The 6,225-nt window shown below is 40.4% G+C and overlaps 1 long non-coding RNA gene across 1 annotated transcript in view; it reads left to right on the forward strand.

Annotated features, from left to right (window-relative positions):
- LOC132020555 (uncharacterized) overlaps positions 1 to 3,690 on the forward strand; it is a 215,021-nt gene extending 211,331 nt beyond the window's left edge. Inside the window, exon 5 of the long non-coding RNA XR_009405028.1 lies at positions 3,556 to 3,690. This is a non-coding gene — a long non-coding RNA (uncharacterized LOC132020555). The remainder of the gene's footprint in view (positions 1 to 3,555) is intronic.
- The last annotated feature ends 2,535 nt before the right edge of the window (positions 3,691 to 6,225 follow it).

The raw sequence follows: 6,225 nt of genomic DNA on the forward strand, positions 1-6,225 counted from the left end.
CCTTTCTTTCTCATATTATTGGTTTCAGACGTACAGGTCTGTGCTTCATCAGTCTTATATAATATCCAATGCTCATCACATCATGTGCCCTCCTTAATGTCCATCAGCCAGTTACCTCATCCCTCCACCCTCTTCCCCACCAGCAACCCTCAGTTTGTTTCCTATGATTTAGAGTCTCATGGTTTGTCTCCCTCTCTTATTTTATACCATTTAAATTTTTTCTCTCTTTCCCCATGATCCTGTTTTGTTTCTTAAATTCCACATATCAGTGAGATCATATGATAATTGTCATTCTCTGATTGACTTATTTTGCTTAGCATAATACCCTCTAGTTCCATCCATGTTGCTGCAAATGGCAAAATTTTGTTTTTTTGATGGCTGAGTAGCATTCCATTGTATACGTACATGTTTGTGTGTGTGTGTGTGTGTTTGTATGCTACATATTCTTTATCCATTGATCTGTTGATGGACATTTGGGCTCTTCCATAGTTTGACTATTATGGATATTGCTGCTATAAAATTGGGGTGTAGCTGTACCTTTGGATCACTGCATTTGTATCTTTGGGTTAAATACCCAGTAGTGCTATTGATTCCTTGGAATCTGGAGGGAGGGATGCAAAGACGTAAGGACATTGAGAGATTATTCTTGGGAGCAGTGGTGGTGGAGTGAGTCGGGATCCAGAATCTGGCAGGCAGCAGCCATTGACAGGAGTGACAGAAGTGGGGATCGTGGATAGCAGTGCCCAGCTCTGGGTCCTAAGCAAGTGCTGCTGTCAGGGATTTAGCTATGTGGGTCTGGCTGGGTCCCCTTGTTTCTTGTTAGTTTTTAAAGCTGACTCTTCAGCATTTTGATCAGATGAATGAAATCCCTATTACCTTCTGGTAATCTATTTTCATCTTAAATTAGCCAGGGTCAGTTTCAGGGGTTTACAAGCGAGAAACCTAACTGGCTCAGGGCTGGGAGAAGAACAAAGAGGAGCTCTTTGGAATTATTTAAATAGGAAGTAGGGAAGGAAAGAAAAATAAAAACTTCTGTATCACCTCCCCTGTTTCAAGGACTTGCTCCTCTCATTATGAGATGTTGATTCTGGGGGGAGAAAGGGAGGGAGGCAGGGAAGGAGGATTTCTGTGGAAGCCTAGATGATACCTAATTACTGGTACTTCTTTTTCTTTTTTTATTTTTAAGATTTTATTTATTTACTTCACAGACAGAGATCACAAGTAGGCAGAGAGGCAGGCAGAGAGAGAGAGAGCGGGAAAGCAGGCTCCCCACCGAGCAGAGAGCCTAGCCCGATGCAGGGCTCGATCCCAGGACCCTGGGATCATGACCTGAGCGGAAGGCCAGAGGCTTTAACCCACTGAGCCACCCAGGTGCCCCCTAATTACTGGTACTTCTTGAAGTGAAATGTCTGAACACTGTCTTTTAAAATTTTATATTACCGACCCCAGCACATTCTTCCCCAGTTCTTCATGTTCCCGATTCCTTTTTGGCATCTGTTTCTTAAATGCCCTTTTCTCAAAGGTGCTTCTCAGACCACCTAAAGTTAAGTCATCTCGTGTTCCTATCTCTTACCACAAACTCCATTTTATTTTCTCGATAGTACTTACCCCATCTCCAAATGTTTTGGATTATTTGTTTACATGTTTATCTCCCCTCCCCCACCCCTATAAGATCTTTTCTGTCCTGTTTCCAACTGTATCTCCAATGCCTGGAATGATTCTGGCGTGAAGAGAATATTTGTTGAATGGATGGATTGGTGGATGATGCCCAAGTTCCTTGGCTTGTCATATACTCACTATACATTAAAAAACAACAACAAAAAAAAAAGAACAGAAACTTGTACATTTTTAAAAATTCTTTCTATATTGGAGATTAGTGGCAGGCAGGCTAGAAATGACTTATTTATTTAATTGGATATCAACCCCAAAGTTCTAAAAGCAGAGTTTAAAAACCTAAAGAGATATGTAATCTTACTAACTGTGATTTCTCCTTTTTGAACATCAAGGCACTTTTGAAAGAAGCTATATTATACAGGAAAACCTGATATATGTCTCAGGTGCCCCTTTCTCACAAAACATATTTTAATTGAATTTGATATAGCAAAATATCGACATAAGCACTGTTTACTGAACCTTTACTAGGTATCACGTACTGTGTTAATCCCTGGAGAATTTGTTGTGTACAAGGTAAGTACAGCCTTTCCCCTTAGGGGGGCTACAATTTTCAGGGGAACCAAATAAAAGAACTGTTCAAAACATACATGATAAGTGTGATCGCAGATCTGCCCAGAGGTCGATAAGGACATTTCATTTGAAGTAATGCTCATCTGAGCCTGGGATGGAGATGGAGAGTAGGTGATGGGCAGTGAAGCTCAAGCTGACATCTGAAAGTGAGTTAACTGAGCAAATCGGGGTGGGGTTGGAGGGAGAATGAGGCAAAGGAAGAGGTAGGTATGTGAAGGAGTCCCACAAAGAGGTCAGGGCAGAGCGACATACGCTGACCATACTACACGGGACGGGGATCAGTTAATGGACTTGGGCCACTGATGTCAGAAGCAGCCCGTTTCCTTTGGCTGAATGCTTCTCACCATCATTCCAGCATGTGTGTAACTAAATCCTTTCCATCACACACAACTTGAACACCTCCTCTTCCAGGATGCCTTTCCTGATCTTCCACGTGCAAGAAACTTCTCTCTCCTTTGCACTCCTATTGTCCATCCCTTTATTTACAGGCTGACTAGATGACCATGCAGGTTTTGCCTCACAACTTACCCAACCATATGTGGCAGGTCTGCCCACACAGATGTATTTATGAACATACCATGTATTTCCTGCTAGTCTTTAAGAAACTAGAGGACACAGTTCTCATTGGCTTTGTCTGTGTATTTCCTTTCATGACAAAAACATTTCACTGGATTAGTAATCCAGTTGTCTGTATCAGTATGAATTTGGAATTTTAATGATCTACTAAGTCAGTGAGGAAACATGACAAAAGCCTGTATATGTTTTAGAAAATGAGAGAAAACTTGTTTAAGGTGTGTTCATAGCAGTGTTCAGATGCAGTGGGAGTGAGCAGTTGATTGTTCCAATTGCCATGAAGCTCCATTCTTTCAACTCATTTTCTTCTTAAAATTTTTAAAATTCATGGGTGCCTCTTGATTTTGGCTCAGGTCATGGTCTCGAGGGCATGGGATGGAGCCCTGAGTCAGACTCTGTGCCCAGCAGGGAGTCTGCTTGAGATTCTTTCCCTCTACCCCTCGCCCAGGACTCACACTCTCTTAAATAGATTAATTAATTTAAAAAAATTTTTAATTCACTTTATGTTGTCTGCTATTTCATGACTTCAAAGGATTCATAAGACCCCCATCTGTTGAAATCACCTTTGAACCTATTATTTCTGATAATTTCTCAAGTATGTTGTACCTTGCTATTATGAACTTGTTCTAGAAATGTGTATTTAAGACATTAAATTATCAGTACTATTTACATGGAGAGATTCTATATCACAGGAGGACCTCCATTGTTCTCTTCTCTTTCCCCCTTTCTTTTCAATAGCTTAACAGTCATTTGAATGGTACATCTGTTAACCAGAAGGCCAGCCTGACTTCAACTCTTAACTGCTTTCCTGATGGCTATATTGAAGAACTTCCTCATCTCACCACCATCTGGTGTCATTAACCTCTGCAATCTTTCTAGGTAACATGTGTGTTGGTTGTGTGTATGTTAAAAAACATTTTCAAGGAATGTTTTTCTTGAGATTACTTTTAGTAACTCAGAAAAATTTAATTCCCCTCCCCCCATCTTCATTCTATTAAATTTCAGTTAGAATGTCAAGGCTAGAACTGTTTTGGAGGGTGTCTGTATTACATAAAATTCTACTTTATTCCCATGGCTTTTTTTTTTAATACACTTATAGTTTGTTTGTCCAAAAAACAAAGCCTCTTCTAGCTCCATTCATCAGTCTTGCCAGATTTGAGAGGCTCCAGGAAACACTTCCCTGCGTGAGTTTTTGTGCTGCTGATTCCCTCTCCTAGTTAATCTTTGAGGTTCCAGTATTGTAGACAACTGTTACAACACAGATGTCATCTAGAAGCAGTATCATGTTAAGCTCTGAGACCTTAAATTATTTCATTAAGGTGTCACATGGCTGAGGAAGTGGGAAACAGCACAATCTGTTGTGATGAAACACAATCACATTCTGCTGCTGAAAAAAAGGAGAGGAAATAAGTGTTGCCTGATGGTCTTAATGAAAGCCCTAGAAAATACAATTAAAATATGTCTAAAAATATACATATATATGATATTGGAATCTTGACAATAGTCTACAGTATATATTACACTTTGCAACAGATTACATAACATCTATCAACTTAATTTTTTTTTCCCAAGCAGGTAAATGGACAATTTTTTAAAAGCATATTCTATTGCTCTTTTATATGAAAAATGGATCTGAGATGGGCAAAGCTAGAAATAGGGAGATACGTTTCAGTCATTAATGAAAAGCCTATTTGGATGGTTGAGTTAGGAGTGCTGGTACCTTGAACTAGGAGGGTACCAGAGGAAGTAGAGTGAAGTAGACAAATTTTGGCTGTATTTTGAAGGCAGGTCTGCTAGGACTTGATCATCAAAGACAGGAGGGATAGGAGGGAAATGACTCCTAGGTTTTGGTTTAAGCAATGGAGCCGTGATGGAGAGCACTGGGGATGATGAGCAGATATTAAGAGGAGTCCAGATTTCTTCAAGTGATGGGGAGCCATTTAAGTTTTTAATCTTGTTTTTGAGCAGGAAAATGACGTGAGTAGAGTCATCCTTCAGGGAAACATTAGATATCTTGGACATTGTGTGTGGAAGAATCAGGATGTAGGCTCTCCATCACAGTTCTAACATTAGCCATTCATATGACAGTAAGAAGCATTTCTGCTCTCTTTGGATTTCTGTCATTTATAATTGTTTATTAAGGCTTCCCAAGTACCAGCAACTAAGCCAGAAACTGTGAAAACCAAGATGGGTAAGACACCTTTGCAAGTGGAGGAGCCTGCCTGGTACCTGGGGTCCTAGCAAGAGCACATCTAATTCTAATACTGAGTTTTCATTTTCACAGTGTGTTTCTGGTATAAGACCAAAGTGCTCTGGGAGTTCCAAAACTGGGATGATTATGTCTGCCTGGGTTAATGCAGTGGGCTAGGGAAGTTGTTTGGTGAAGTTCTTAGGCTTTAACGGATTGGTAGGAAAAGAGGTATTTGGTCACTCATTGTTCCAAAGTCATCCCAAAGTCCCTCTGCATACTAATTAGATGTGGTGTATATGTGCCCCACCATTTCTGTGTACATTTTATATTTTTCCATCTTCTTTTTCATAGTGACTGCTAGCTTTCTGTTTGGGGTTTTTTGTTTGTTTTGTTTTTGTTGGATCTTCAGCTGTTATTAGGGGGAATATTGTTAAGCAATAATCAACAGATGACACACTCTTATGTTGAGCCACTTTGTGGACAGAGGAAATATTCCTAATATGGCTATAGGGCCCAATGAGAAACTGAGAGCATCAGATTTGGAAACTGTTTCCAGTAAAGCCAACTTCCTTTATTTCTGTGACTCACCAGTTCTCATTTTAAAAGGCCCGAGGCTTTCCCTTCAAAGATTCTAAGGTATTCTTCTCTAGTCCAAGGTCTAGCACTATAAAGAATGGGCACTTGAGAAAGTTTACTCTTCGTTTTTTGGGTTCGGCCAAAAAACGTTTATTGTTAAATGTTATTCAATCATGCCACTGAAGCTAAGACTACTTGATGGAAAGCAAAAACTGGGGATGGGTGGGGGCAAGCAATCAATCTTGGGCTTTTCTTATATTGGGAACATCTGTTGGGTGGTTTTCTTTACTTTTCCACACTTCAAATTATTGCTCCTTTTGATGGCGATGGATTCCTCAGGGCATAGTCCAAAGTTGGCAGATGTCGATATTCTTTGGATAGATGAGAAGGAGCAAGGAGGAAGGCAGCAGGGCTCATGTTCCAGGCAGAAGAGCTGCTATAAGCAAAGGCAAAGAGATGCCTGTGGGTCATACTGCTCAGCGGAAGATGGCTTTTTTTTTTTTTTAAGATTATTTATTTATTTATTTGACAGAGAGACATCACAAGTAGGCAGAGAGGCAGGCAGAGAGAGAGAGAGGAGGAAGCAGGCTCCCTGCTGAGCAAAGAGCCCGATGCGGGACTCGATTCCAGAACCCTGAGAT

This window comes from Mustela nigripes, chromosome 6 (assembly GCF_022355385.1).
Source record: "Mustela nigripes isolate SB6536 chromosome 6, MUSNIG.SB6536, whole genome shotgun sequence".
NCBI classification, from domain to species: domain Eukaryota; kingdom Metazoa; phylum Chordata; class Mammalia; order Carnivora; family Mustelidae; genus Mustela; species Mustela nigripes.